Raw genomic sequence first — 16,062 nt, 5'->3', positions numbered from 1 at the left:
GCACTTTGTCGTGTCCATTATGATATAGTGTGTGACTTAATTGACGAGGTTAAAGGGAGGTCGCTGGAAGGACACGTAACGCTTTGAAGGGTTGACAGAGGACAGACTTGCATATCTGTGACTTACGTGGTTTCCTGAGTGTGAGTCATTGAACGGAATGAAAGCAAAGCAGTGAGCGACAGATAAAGCCGGGCTGTTTTACCTTCTCTTTGAACTCAGACATAAGAGATAGTTTTATATAGAGTCTGAGAGGAAGAGACAGATGGGCTGAACAAGTGAAGGAGGCAGAGTGGATCATTGGAAACTGGTGTTGGTGTGGAGGAAAGGTGTGAGGAGGGGGTGGTGGTGGTGGGGGGTGTCCGTCAGCGTCCGTCAGGTGACTGTAGATGTTAGCCACTCTTCAGGCTCTGGTTCAAATAGATCCCCATAATGGACCCAGCAGGGCTAAGAATAGCCTCCACTACAAAGAGCTGTCACTGTGGATTGTAACAGAGCGCTGAAAAGGGTCTATGGTGGTATCGCCTCTGGGCTCCACTTAGCCTTACGCACCACACAAATCATAACACCTTGTATGTGTGTACGCACAGGGGCAGACATAATGGGGAGACGCTTTAACATTTAATAGAAAGACTGGGATGGAGACTCGTGGAAAAAATTATTAGACCATCAAAAGTCATCAAAAACAGTCGTTATGCAATCAAGTACGAACTCCTGTGTGTAAGCAGGGGTGTGTACTGGCAAGAATCTGGCGATACGATACTAATCCCAATACTAGGATCTAGGGCTGGGTGTCATGGCCAATTTCCATAATAATAATATAAATAATAATAATAATAAAATAATGTGACGTTCAGGTAGGACTAAGTCACAGGAGAGGGAGCTTGGTTTGTACTTCTCGGGCCCCAATACACTGCACGACTACGAGAAGGCAGTTTTATTCACTTTTTGTTTTAACAACAACACATGTGTAATACAGCACATACCCTATTGCCACAGCACAGACCTTTCAGTCATGGTGTCAAAACTAAACATTGCCTCCACACACTCAACTCAGCTGCTCTCCCCCCCAGGCACAACATAAGTCCCATAACTGTGCAACACAAAACATGAACTAACTTTTAACGCATAATTTCAACATGTAATGTAGCACACCATCACATAACACAGTAACACTGCAAACCACATGAGTCACATGACTCGGCATAAACCAATCAGTGTAGCTCGCTACAATAATAATAATAATAATAATAATCTTTATTTATATAGCACTTTTCATAAGTGCTTTAGATATCAGTTTAAAAATCAGTACCACCCACACCACACACACCCACCACACACACACACACACACACACACACACACACACACACACACACCACACATATATACATGCAAACCCACAAGCTCACACATACTTAAGAAGACTGACTGAGCACAGGTAGACCAGAACAAAAATGTACAAGTAAAAGTAAAAGATCAATTTAGGAGGCGCTGTCTCAGGGAGCCATCCGCACCAGGAGGCAGCCGCCGACCCCGGTGACCAGGCACCAGCAACACAGCCCCGTATCCCAACTAGTGGGAGAGGGCCAACTGGGACCCCCACCCACCAGAAAGAAGCGGACCCCAGTGAGAGAAGGCGCCACAGCCCTGGAGTCCACAGCCGCCCCATAATCGATTCGATTTCGATTCATAAGGTTCTGAATCGATTAATCACGATTTGATTCGATTCGATTTAATATCGATTCGATTCAGTATTAACTGACTGATTCAGAGTAATTTAGTGATACCAAAGTACAATTTTGAGTTGTAACCTGATTATTTGAGTACCGCAGTCATGCAACACATCAATACTGGTGTCAGTATTGATATTAGAAAGGAAATAAATCTGACGTTTCAGCAGGAAGTAGCTGAATGTGCTCTGAAAAATGAACGGGACACAAACATTGCCATGTTTGTACAGTGGCTCAGAACGGACTTCTTCGTCACCTTTATTCTGTTTTATGGCTGGAGGCTTCTACTCACTGGGGTGGGGGGGCGCTCCGTGATTGTTGGTTGGAGTGGAGCGGGGCTGGGGGGTATGCGCGCTCCGTGAATGTTGGTCGGGGCGCGGAGGGGGGGGAGCATAGTGGTCGGACTTTGTCGCTTTCCTTTCCTCTAACTCCATACTCAGCCATAGGTGATAGTATGGATCCAAGTTATTATTCCAAGAACGACCGGGTTCCACAACTTGCCGGGTGGCCACTTCATTCACACTGCGGGTTCGAGTTTGAGGCCGGGTGGAGGGGGAGGAGGGCTTTTCCTCACCCTTCCTCCGCCTCTTTTCTGCATCAGAGCCGTCGTGAGTGAGACCAAGTCTTCCCCAGGGGTTCGCAAGACGGAGCCGCCCATGGTTCCGCGTACTCCTGGTCCTGCTCTGAAAAATCGATCTCATCCACTATTAATCGATTTCGCAAAATTAAAATGAGATCGATCTAAGATGAATTAAATTGATTTTTTTACCCAGTCCTACTAGGATCACGATACAGTATATCACAATATATCATGATACTGTTAAAAACACAATTTTTTGTTTGTTTCTTTTTCTTAAATGATATTTCCTGGAAGAATTGAATTCCACCAGAAATCTGCACAAATACTAAACACATTTTTATTTGATCACAACAGGATCTAATGCTATATCACAAAATGTTCCTGTGTTCAAACTGAAATATATTTTACAGACATTACAGTTGAGGTTCCTGTTCAAATGTTCATATTCTATTAGTTCAGAACTAACATCATAATATATTTTGTGCAATCCCAACCAAGGAACTAACATCTGCCTCTCAGACAGTAAAAAGTGCTTTTAGGATGCTTCAAATAACCATTTTGAATAAAACAGTGTTAAATAATAATAGTAAATAAGATATAAACAATAAAGAAAAACAAAATGAACCTCCGCCATATCTGCATTTGAATAAATACCTAAAAATATTGATACTGTACTTTTTAATATTGATACAGTATTGTGAAATGAAATATCGCAATATATTGCAGATCTGATATTTTCTAACACCCCTATGTGTAAGTGCAACTTTATGTCTCCCTTGATATCCAAAATGCACACAAGTTGATATTATACCCTGATTTATATAGAGTTTATATGGATATAGAGTTCCTTTTTTTTTTTTTAATTTTCACTTTTCTTACATTTTACATATTTCTTATTTTGATAATTTACTAGAGAGATGACATCTACCTATAAATAATCTAATCTACTTGCAAATAATTCCTTGTATTCATTTATGTCTAATCTAATCTAATCTAATCTAATCTAATCTAATCTAATCTAATCTAATCTAAAAACGAGGTGTTAACCCATAAAGACCCAAACATTCACCAAAAGAATTTACTGATGTAAAATGTTTAATAACTTCTGATCCATTAATCATATTAAAACATGTCAATAATTGGTGTAAAATACAGGTTTTCATCTTTCATGGTCATCAGATATGACTCATTTGGATGTTCAGAGGCTCTGTAATTACCGTGGAAACACCGTCATCTTCTACGGCATTGATTCACCAGTAAAACCCATGGAGTTGGATCAATGACAGTGGATGGAGATGCTTGGTTTAGTTCAGTTCATGATGAATTCTACTGAAAAAGTCACTTTTTCCTGAAGTTTTCTCAATGTAATCACAGCATGATGATTAACATACCTGATCTAAATGTAATAGAAGAAATATTGGATTTTTACTGAAAAAAATGCAAAATAGAGCAGATAATATTATGATAAATGGTGGTAAATTCTTTAAGAACGGTTAAACAGAGAAAAAAAAAAAACAATTATTTGGGAAGGGCCACCAAAGCAGCACTGGGTCTTTATAGGTTAAAGGAGCTATATGTAGTATTTCTTCTTTCAGATGTTAAAAAAAAAAATGGCTTAATGTCAGATACTTTAAATAAAATGCCTAAAAAAATTTCAATGTCTACTAGTAAGAAAGTTACTGTATCTTTAATTAGTTTTTTAACAAGTCAGATTGTACTCCAGAGAAGAAAAATGCTTTTTTAAGGATAAATCAGATGTTACTGTAGATAAGAATCTGGTTTTACATGTTAAACTGCTTGCCATGTAGACATCGATGCAAAAAAACAAAACAAAAAGAAACAGGAAAAATGCCATCATCATTATCAAAGTGAAGCAAAGTTCAGGCAATTTCCAAAAGAAGAAGTAATTTTTCCTTTAAAAAAAAAAAAAAAAAAAAAAAAAAAAATATATATATATATATAGATATATATATATAATATATATATATATATATTATTATTATTATTATTATTATTATTATTTTTTAGACATGTATATTTTGGTCTGTTACTTTTGAGTGTGTTTAGTTGATTTATTTCTTTAGGGATGGGAGGTGGGAAGAATGCACAAAGGAGAACTGTAAGAAATGAGACCCAGTATGACTATGTTTGTACTGTATCTGGAGGATTCTCTTGTGTGAAATAAAAAGATATTTAAAAAAAAACTAAAACAAAAACAAAAAACCCCCCAAGAATCCTCTGATTAAACAGTAACACGTAAACAACCGTTGCTTACCTTGACTTATTTCTAAGGTTATTTTTATTTTTGAAATAAGGAAAAGGACCAATGAGAGGAAACGTCACTTAGAGGAAACAGCCACTAAGAAAATGAATAGTATTTAACAGCCAAGCGCTCCGCATGTGTGCAAAACAATTTAACACCGGTGTGATACACAAAACACAACTGCATTCATTCTGTCAGTCACACACAGACTGAATATGTGCATATATGTACAGGATTTATGCGAACATTGGAAAGGGAAGGATCAGAACCAATCCCTTCCTGTTAGCGGCAGGAAACATCTATTCTTTATTCAATAGACATTGACTGCTGTGTTACTGTGAGCTATAATTTCATGGGTGATATTGTCGTTCACGTGCAGACTTAAACAGAGGAGTACATGAAACCGTTCCATGGTTACGTGGAAGTGTTGCAGTGGTGGAATGAACTCCTTTAATGAAATGTCTTTGAAAATAATTGGCTTTTTCAGGTACAGTCGCTGCAGCATCAGTTAATAGAATGAAGCATGTACAGAGCGTTTGCACCAGGGGGGTCCAACATGCGGCCTGTGGCCCAACGCTGACCCTCTAAAGCAGGGGTCTCAAACATGCGGCTCGGGGGTCAAAGGTTCCAATGCGGCCCGTAGGATGAAAAAGTGAAAAAATTCCACAGTCAAGGCTGTTTTTTTAATTTTAGTTAAGAGTTCAGGTTTATTCACTTATTTTAATTCAGGTTCCACATTCAGACCAATATGATCTACAGTAAAATAATATCAGCATAATAACCTTCAAAAAATAATAACACCATATTTTCTTCTCTGTTTGATGTGAAAAATTTTTTTACATTATGTCTATAAATAATGACAACTTCAAATTTTGGTTTTGTTTTAGTGCAAAAAATAACATTAAATTATGAAATATTTACATTTACAAACTATCCTGTAACAATAAAATGTGAATAACCTGAACAATATGAACAACCTGAAATGCCTAAAGAAAGTTAAGCACAATTTTAACTATTTCCTGCCTGTTCCTCAGTGTTTAGTGTCTTTGTAGATCTGATCCACAACGCAAATGTAGAAATGATAAGTTGAGGCATAATATTGTTAAAATTGCACTTATTTTACTTAAGAAATTGCATTTTTTCAGGTTAATCACATCTTTTTTGTTTGGATAGTTTATAAAAGTAAGTATTTTCATAATTTAATGGGTTTTTTTTTTTTTGCATGAAAAAGACACAAAAATTTGGAGTTGACATTATTTATAGGTCATTATGTTATTATTTTACTGGTCTGGTCCACTGGAGATCAAATCAGGCTGAATGTGGCCCCTGAAAGAAAATGAGTTTGAGAGCCCTGATCTAAAGGGTCCACTCCAGCCCACAGGATGAATTATAAAGTGGAAAAATGACAATGAAGATATTAACAGTCAAAGATGTCGAACTTGTTTAGTTAAGGAACCACATACAGACTAATATGTGGTATATAGAGCTATTTCTTTATGGAACACTTTTTTAAATTATCCATGAAATGAAAAAAAATAGACTGTGATTTTACATGTCAAATGTAAAATAAGACGAAAAAACTGTAACTGTGAATAACCAAAAAATTTCCTTTTTTTTTTTTTTTTAAAAGATTTTTTTTTCCCACAGAAAAATACAGTTAAAATACATTTGCAAATGTGTTGTAATTTCACAAATATTTCTTTTCTATTTATGAGATTTAACTGTTAATTTAAAGTTCAATACTGTGAAAAAATAATAAAACGAGATAAAATTACTGACAACCGTAAAAGAAGTATTTGTTCTGTAAGTTTAACAAGACTTGTTTGTTAATTGACAAATATCTTGTGTAATTATGGGAGGTTTCACAACAAAAATGTTGAATAAATGCATTTTTGTGAATGTATAACATGTATAAGCACTGATAAACTGTCCAAATACAGGTTTAATCAGTGGATTGTACAACTTAGTCTCAATGAAAATGATTTCTATGTATTTATACGTAATGTGATTGTTTTAATACATGTAAATATTCTTTATTAAACATCAAAAAGTAAAAAAAACAAAACAAAAAAAAAAACATGCAAAATCTCATGTAAAGTTATGGCAACAAACTATTTTAATTATGGAAAATTATTGTATTTTTATGAGATGGTTATTTCTGTTATTTTACAGTATTTTTTTGGCACCCCTGCTGCCAGAATAATACGGTTTTTACAGTTTTTTTTTTTTTTTTATACAGTGTATGCAAGTTGGATGGGCAGCTATTTTAACACACAGACTAAAACACTGGTATTCTTTTATCTATTAATGTTTTAGGTCTGTTTCTATTATATTTGCTCGTCTACATCTGTTAGAATGACTTAAATAATTACAGTCTCTGTTCCCAGAATCTGTTATAGAGATTTATCCCATTTACTAATATTATCCTCTGTATTTTAAGTTTTTTTCAACATTCTTTCCAACATTCTGTATAGAAGTGACTGAAAGATACATTTTTTTTAGCCCATAAAGACCCAAACATCCACTGACAACAATATCACTTACTGATATAAAAAGTTAAATAACTGTTAATCCACTAATTCTATCAATACATGTAAATAATTGGTGTAAAATGCAGTTTGTCGTTTTTTCATGGTCATCACATTTGGACGTTCAGAGGCTCCATAGTTACCGTGGAAACACCGTCATCTTCTACAACACTGATTCACCAGTAAAACCCATGGAGTTGGATCAGTGACAGTGGATGGAGACACTTGTTTTTATGTTCAGTGAATGCTTTATTTGCTGAGAAAGTCACTTTTTCTTCAGTTTTCTCTGTTTTTGATATAATAACCCTCAACTTTAATCTCAGCTTTTATGAACATCTACATAACACTGGGTTACAAAAAAATGTTTTTTGCAAGTTTTCTAGGTTTTTTCAGCTGAATTAGGACCATTTTGCACCGCTAAATCCAAAAATGACATCTGTTTTTTTCAATCAGGTCAGGTTTTTGCTAATTTGATTTTGAAAAATTTCATCTTCTCACAAAATTGATTACATTTTGTGACTTTATCAGTTGATTTTTTTATATAGTTCTCACCCAAAATAGGTTTTAAGAGAAAAAAAATCATTTGATCACTTGATTCCTGTAGGTACAATGTGTATTCACCGCAGATGTAGCAGAATAGTCAGGCTTATTTTGCAAGATCTTCTAGTCGAAGCCATTTCATTCGCCTGTAATATTAAAAAAACATTAATCATAAATTGGCAAAAGCAAAATCTTCAGAACTCATTTATTGCAAGAAATATGAAAGAATTTTGTATCATATGATGTGAAAATGCCCATAAATGTAAGCAAAAATGTTAAAAAGCCAATATGTAGCATAGTTCAGAAAGTTGACCTGATTGAGCAAAATTAATGTGATTTTTGGATTCAGCACACCAATATTATCCTAAATCAGCTCAAAAAACTTAATAAATTTGTTGTTGACCAGTGTAATCAGTGAATTAACTCTTGTGTGGTGTTCAGATTTTTGCTATTCAGCCGTTTTTTTTATTTTTTTTTTTATTTTTTTTTTTACAGTGTTGTTTATAGGTTATTATGCTATTATTTTACTGGTCTGGCCCACTTGAGATCAAATTGAGCTGAGTGTGGAATCTAGAAGAAAATGAGTTTGACATGCCTGCTTTACACTTTCCTAGACATTGGGAGTTTCAGTTGAGCTAAGGACAAATCCACACTAACATCTGAGCATTCCTTCACGTTAGTTGTTGTTTCTTCTTGCTGTTGCGTGCTCAGTTTCCTTCTATTTCACAGTGCGTGAACAGATTGTGTTCCTATTTCTTGGCGTATTTGTTCACACTTGATGCATTTTCTGCAGCTCATTTACCATTCATCCCTCTGTCTGCTCTCTGCTGCCTTTCTTCATGTTCTCACTCAGAACCAGGCTCAGAAATAAAGCATGGCACATTTCATCACTTACTCTACCCTGCGTGCCTGCCAACACCTTTACCGTCCTGCCCTCATGAACGAATCCAGGCCATGTTTTGATGTTTCAGTGGAAACGGCAGGATTACTTCATCTGGCGTGAATCAGACCTTATGTTACGTCCTCTAATAGTGTTTCAGCTGTTTCTACATTAACGGAACTTTTTCTGTCATCAGCGTAATATTTTTAACCCATGAGGATCCAAACAGCCACTGTTGACTCAAACCATCTACTGATCTAAACTGTTTAATACCTGTGGATCCACTTATTCTATCAATAAATGCAAATAATTGGTGTAAAATACAGTTTTTCATCTTTTTATGGTCATCAAATATGACCCATTTAGACGTTCAGAGGCTCCGTAGTTACCGTGGAAACCATCATCTTCTACAACATTGATTCACCAGTAAAACCCACAGAGTTTGATAAATGTCGGTGGCTGGAGATGTTTGTTTTTATGTTCAGTTAATGATGTATTTTACTGGAAAATTCCCTTTTTCTTGAGTTTTCTCTGTTTTTGATATAATAACTCTCAAATGTAATATCAGAATGATAATTAAAGCATTAAAGTATAAACAAAAATCAGAGATTTTCACTCAAAATGTGCAAAAATACAAAGACAAAATACAAATGGTGATAAAAGGTTAAATAGAAAGACAATACATATGTGAACTGACACAAAAGAAGCACTGGGTCTGTATGGGTTAAATGAAATCTCTGTTTAAACATCACATGGATATATTTTGCTGGAAAAGTCACTTTTTCTTGAGTTTTCTCGGTTTTTGATATAATAACCCTCAAAGGTAATATCAGAATGATGATTACAGTACATGATCTGTTAATTAAATATAGAAAAATACCAGATTTTCACTAGAAAAGTACAAAAATACAGAGTAAAATAATATATAAATGGTGATAAAATGAGAAAGGTGAAAATCAAAAAGGTGAAAAATACATATGTGAACTGACACAAAGTTGCACTGGGTGTGTATGGGTTAAATGAGATCTGTGTTGTCCTAGTTATAAAACATCACATGGATATATTTTACGGAAAAGTGACTTTTTCATGAATTTTCTGTTTTTTTGATATAATAATCCTCAAATTTGATATCAGAATGATCATTAAAGTACTTGATCTGTTAATTAGATATAGAAAAATACCAGATTTTTAGCAAAAAAGTGCAAAAATGCAAATGATAATATAATAAATGGTGATGAAAGGTTAAATAGAAAGAAAAACACATATCTGAACTGACACAAAAGTAGCACTGGGTCTGTATGGGTTAAATGAGATCTGTGTTGTCCTCTTTATAAACTATGACATGGATATATTTTACCAGAAAAGTCACTTTTTCTTGAGTTTTCTCTGTTTTTGATATAATAACCCTCAAATGTAATATCAGAATGTTGGTTACAGTACATGATCTGTTAATTAAATACAGAAAATTACCTGATTTTTAGCAAAAAATGTGCAAAAATACAGAGGAAAATAATATAAAATGGTGATAAAAGGTTAAATAGAAAGAAATATACATATGTGAACTGACACAAAAGTAGCACTGGGTGTGTATGGGTTAAATGAGATCTTCGTTGTCTTAGTTAAAAACATCACATGGATATATTTCACCGGAAAAGTCACTTTTTCTTGAGTTTTCTCTGTTTTTGATATAATAACCCTCAAATGTAATATCAGAATGATGGTTAAAGTATATAATGTGTAAATTCAATATAAAAAAATACCAGATTTTCACTAAAAAAGTGCAAAAATACAAAGGATAATATAATAAATGGTGATAAAAGGTTTTATAGAAGGAAAAATCCATATGTGAACTGACACAAAAGTAGCACTGGGTCTGTATGGGTTAAATGAGATCTGTGTTGTCCTAGTTATAAACATCACGTCCCTCTTTTCTTCCACTTCAAAACATCTGAACATATGAAATTCATTCGAACATGGTCGATAAAGCATGGCGCTGTAGATGTAAAGCTCTGTGGAACTTAATGCATCATTATCGTCTTAGTTCTCGCTATTTCAGCTTCTCAGCACGAACATCCAGTGCATTCCAGCTGACAATCAGCCAGGCCTCGAAACACTTCAGCTGCATCCTTCCTGTCTTCGCTTACGGTTCCCACAGTGAATAGTTTGGGGATTAGAGCTGCCAAGTTTGTACGAGGCTGTTGGAAAATTTAAGTAGCAGAAAGTTTAATATATTCACTGTATAAAATGAAAGACTACTTACTGAACTGGCAATAGAATGAGTTCATATGGATCTGAATAAGGATGCAGAGGATTTTTTTTGTTTTTGCTTAAACTCAATGCCTTATTCTTTTTTTTTTTTTTTTTTTTTTTTAATTCTGATCTATTATTATATGAACATGATACTTAGACTCATGAGTTAAAATATATTGAATATTTGATACAAGCTTCTTTTTTCAGACTCGTAGACAGCAAAGAGTTGGGGAAGTAAAATTAAACAGAATCAGGAATTGTTTATGCAGAAAATAGAATAAAAGTATAATAAAGTTATATTAAACCATTTTTAAGTGAATTTGTAAACCAGTTACGATAATGGTCAGTGTATTTTGGTAATTGGATTTTTTTTCAGAAACTAAAGAACAACTAGTGGTGAATTGATTTTCGCTTTAAAATAAAAAAAAATTACATTGAATGTCAATTTCAATTTTCTTTTTCAGTCTCAAAACAGATAAACCAAATTTTAAAAATGGATTGAGTTTGTTTTCTCTTTCTAATTATGAAAAAGAAAGTTACTTCCTGACAGAAGTAGAACGACGGACAAAAATGGCTGTTTTTTTTTTTTTTTTTTTTTTTTCATTTTTTGAGATCAGATGTCGTCATTTTCAAGGAAAGAGCGCTAATTCCTGGGTCACAAAAATTCTTACGAACGATGGGTTTGTACAAATCTTCCAGTTCATATGAAATCTGGACATCGTAGACATGCTCCCTCCACGAATGTCTACGAACTGGAAGATTTGTACAAACCCATTGTTCGTAAGAATCTTTGTGACCCAGGAATTAGCGCTCTTTCCTTAAAAATGACAACATCCGATCTCAAAAAATGAAAAAAAATGGGTGTTTTTGTTTCGTTTTTCCACTTCTGTCAGGTAGTAACTTTCTATTCTGTTATTAGAAAGAGAAAACAAACAAAAAACAAACAAACATTTTTTAAATTTGGTTTATCTGTTTTGATACTGAAAAAGAAAAATGCTTTGAAATTCAATTTTAATTTGTTTACTTTAAAACTAAAATCAACTAACAACTAGTTTTTTTTTTGTCTGGAAAGAAAATCCAATTACCAAAAGATACACTGACCAATCAGGTTTATTTAACCATTTTTAAGTGAATTTGTAAACCAGTTACTATAATGGTCAGTGTATCTTTTGGTAATTTGGATTTTCTTTTCAGAAACTAAAGAAAAACTAGTGGTTAAATTATTTCATTTTAAAATAGAAGAATTTAAATTGAATTTCAAGATGTTTTTCTTTTTCAATGTCAAGACACATAAACCAAATTTAAAAAACAGATTTTTTTGTGTTTTCTCTTTCTAATAACAAAAAGAAAGGTACTACCTGACAGAAATGGAAAAACTGACCAAAAATGGCTTTTTTTTTTTTTTTTAATTTTCTGAGATCGGATGTTGTCATTTTCAAGGAAAGAGCGCTAATGCTACTAGGTCACAAAGATTCTTATGAACGATGGGTTTGTACGAATCTTCCAGTTCGTACGAAATCTGGGCATCGTAGACATGCTCCCTCCTCAAATGTCTACGAAGTGGAAGATTTGTACAAACCCATCATTCGTAAGAATCTTTGTAACCTCTATGGTATTTGCACTTTTTCCTTGAAAATGACAACATTTGGTCTCAGAAAGTGAGAAAAAAATGGGTGTTTTTTGTCTATTTTTTTTTTTTTTTTAAATTTCTGTCAGGTAGTAAGTGTCTTTTTTGTTATTAGAAAGAGAAAACAAAAATCAATCCATTTTTTTCTAAATTGGTTTATCTGTTCTGACACTGAAAAAGAAAAATGCCTTGAAATTAGATTTTAATTCTTGTATTTTAAAAGAAAATTCGATTCACCACTAGTTTTTCTTTTGTTTCTGAAAAGAAAATCCAATTACCAAAAGATACACTGACCAATAAGGTTAAATTAAACCATTTTTTAAGTTAATTTGAAAACCAGTTACTATAATGGTCCAATGTATCTTTTGGTAACTGGAGAAACAAAAGAAAAACTAGTGGTGAATTGATTTTCATTTTAAAATAGAGAATTAAAATTGAATTTCAAGGCGTTTTTCTTTTTCAGTTCTTTTTCACTGATTTTCGTTTTCTCTTTCTAATAACTAAAAGAAATGGAAAAACCCACCAAAAACCACCTCTTGTTTTTTTTAAATTTTCTGAGACTGGATGTTGTCATTTTCAAGGAAAGAGCGCTAATACCTCGGTCACAAAGGATTGGTTCGTCGAATCTTCCAGTTCATACGAAATCTGGAGTTCGTAGACATTTGTGGAGGGCGCATGTCTACGATGTCCAGATATTGGATTTGAATTCATGACGTCAAAACTACCTCTTATGGAATGAAAAACCCGCTCATTTGTACAGACCAGTCTGCTTTTGTCCGACTAAAGAGTACAAATAACAAATAAGAAAAGACTCACTTCCCTTTCTGGTATATGTTAACATCTATACTTGTGCATCGTACGTGTATTTATCGTGATATTTTCTCAGACTGATAGATGTTGTCTGAGTTCTGAAGGTGCATACGTTCAACTGTCATCACATGTGATTATCTAACATGAAGAGTGTATGGTTTTGGTGCGGATTCACCAGTGTTTTCGACATGAGCTCCACAGATGGACCTAAAGAATGCACTGCTCTGTCTCATATGTTAACAATTAGGTTGAAGTTATTTAACCTCTGAGTGCGTCTGGTAAATAACACTCAACAGACTGTCAGTTAAATTCTCTCCGAGGCGATGTGTTGTGGACAATCCGAGACGCTTTGACTCCGACCGTACAAGGTCAAGACTGAAATGATGTCGGCGGCCTCAGATCAGTCATGTTAGCCGCAGAGAAACCAGTGGGTTGTGATGATGGGAACACATGAGTGAGCTGCCTTTCACTGTGATGAATCACACAATCAGGCTCAATGTGGCTGATGTGATACAGACTAATGACCAGCCTAACAGTCCAGGAGCCACTGGACTGGAACCGCAGTGATGGGTTAAGTTACTTCCAAACTGTAATCCATTACAGATTACATGTTACTGTTATTTAACCTTAGGAATCTGAGCCTAGTTTGGCTTGTTTTTGAGTACCTTTACATTTTGCCTTTATATATATATAAAGAAATGTTTATTATACCCATGTTTGGTATCTTTTTTTTTCAGCACAACTTCCTCTATCTCATTTGCCTATTATTTTTCACTTTAACCTACTATATCAGGGGTGTCCAACTCATTTTAGTTTCAGGGCCAAATTCAGCCAAATTTGATCTGAAGTAAAATAATAACATAATAATATATAAATAATGTCAACTCCAAACTTTTCTCTACGTTTTAGAGCGAAAAAGTAAATTTACCATAATTGAAAGGTTTACATCTACAAATTATCCTTTCAAAAGATGTGAATAACATGAACAAATGGAAAAAATAAGTGCAATTTTAACAATATTCTGCCTCAGTTTATCATTTACACCATGTGCATTAGAACTTACAGATCATAGTGGATCTACAAATACACAAAACATTTAACAGGCAGAATATTGTTAAAATTGTACTTACTTCTCTTAAGACATTTCAGGTTGTTCATATTTTTTTGCAAAATTCTACTTTGTTTTTAGTGTAATACGTGAAAATATTTACATTTATAAAGAGAAACATCTGGAGTTGTCATATTTATATGTTTGTTATGATAGTATTTGACTGAATCCTGCCCACTTGAGATGAATTGTTCTGAATGTGGAACCTGACCTAAAAGGATTGTAAATATCTTCAGTGTAATCTTTGCATTTCACAAATTCATCCCAAGGGCCAGACTGGACCCTGTGGATTTGGCCCCTGGGCCAAATCTGAAGTTGACATCGGTGTTTGACACCTGTGTACTATATGAACACAAAAGGACAAAACACACAAAAAACATAAAATCCGATTTGAAAAATGTATATAATTTATTGCATAAATAACACAAGATGCTTAATGAACCTTTTCAAAGGCTTTAAAAGTGATATTAGTTCCAAATATTAGGTATATAAAATCAAAATTGTAATAAATTAAAACTATACTCAAATATTTGACATAAAAGCAGATCTTTACATAGGCACCCCCCCCAATCCTCCCAGTTTCCGTATCCGGTTCAGGTGGGGGTCATTCTCACTCTACCTGTAATGCGAATGCAGTCTGCAGATTCAGACAGTTTTTTCTATTTTGAAAAGGGACAAAAAATGATGAAGATACGGTCAGAAATCTAACCCCCCCCCACCTCTTTTTCATACTTTTATTCATGTTTGTTTGCTCCGAATTCAACCATCATATATCCGCTTGTATTTGCTCTATCAACATCAAATAAAAGTGGGAGAGTGTTTTAAGTCTGCACTTTTGAATGCGTTGTCCCCAGTGGTCTACGTTACCAACTTCGGACGCTGCGACGTGTTGAAAATGTCATGTGATTGAGTCACGGGGCTGGTGACCGTGGACCCCTAAGGGTTAAAAGTAATTTCTTACCTTAGAATATTACTGTCTCAGAATTTTAATGCAATCACATGACTCCTGTATTACTTTTGAGTTACATACAGACTCTCATCATAAATGCGCCCCCCCCCCAAGTTACAATTTTTTATGAATTTTTTAAATGAATTTTTAACATCTTTTTTCCCCCTATTTACTTATAATGGCTGAAATTTATCTATGGTGACATCAGCACATGCATAGACATGATGACATCAGCTGGATCGATGCCAAAATAAGCTACAATACTTGCGAGGAATGGGCTTGTTCTGCCTGGAACCATTTGTTTTGTTTTGTTTCATTTGAGCAATGAAAATGATGGGTGGAAAGTGTGTTGTAACACAAGCACGACTGAACATGTACTGAGTAAAATTTTACTGAAAATGGATTAAAATTGAACACTAAGTGTAATACCTACACCAGGGTTGTCAAACTCATTTTAGTTCAGGGGCCACATTCAGCTAAATTTGATCTGCAGTGGGCCGAACCAGAAAAATAATAACATAATAATATAAAATAATGTCAACTCCAAACTTTTCTCTATGATTTAGAGCCAAAAAAGTAAATTTACATTATGAATAGGTTTACATCTACAAACTGTCCTTTCAAACAATGTGAATAACATGAACAAACTGAAAAAAATAAGTGTAATTTTAACAATATTATACCTCAGTTTATCATTTACACATGTACATCATAACTTACAAACACACAAAACATTTAATAACAGGCAGAATATTATTAAAATTGTACTTACTTCTCATAAGATGTTTCAGGTTGTT

The 16,062-nt window shown here is 34.1% G+C and overlaps 1 protein-coding gene across 1 annotated transcript in view; it reads left to right on the top strand.

Annotated features, from left to right (window-relative positions):
* Positions 1-16,062, top strand: part of gcgra (glucagon receptor a) — a 169,266-nt gene that overhangs the window by 11,908 nt on the left and 141,296 nt on the right. The window lies entirely within an intron of this gene.

This window comes from Sphaeramia orbicularis, chromosome 8 (assembly GCF_902148855.1).
Source record: "Sphaeramia orbicularis chromosome 8, fSphaOr1.1, whole genome shotgun sequence".
Classification (NCBI taxonomy): Eukaryota; Metazoa; Chordata; class Actinopteri; order Kurtiformes; family Apogonidae; genus Sphaeramia; species Sphaeramia orbicularis.
Note: the sequence above shows the minus strand (reverse complement) of the source record. Positions and strands in the feature narration are given on the sequence as shown.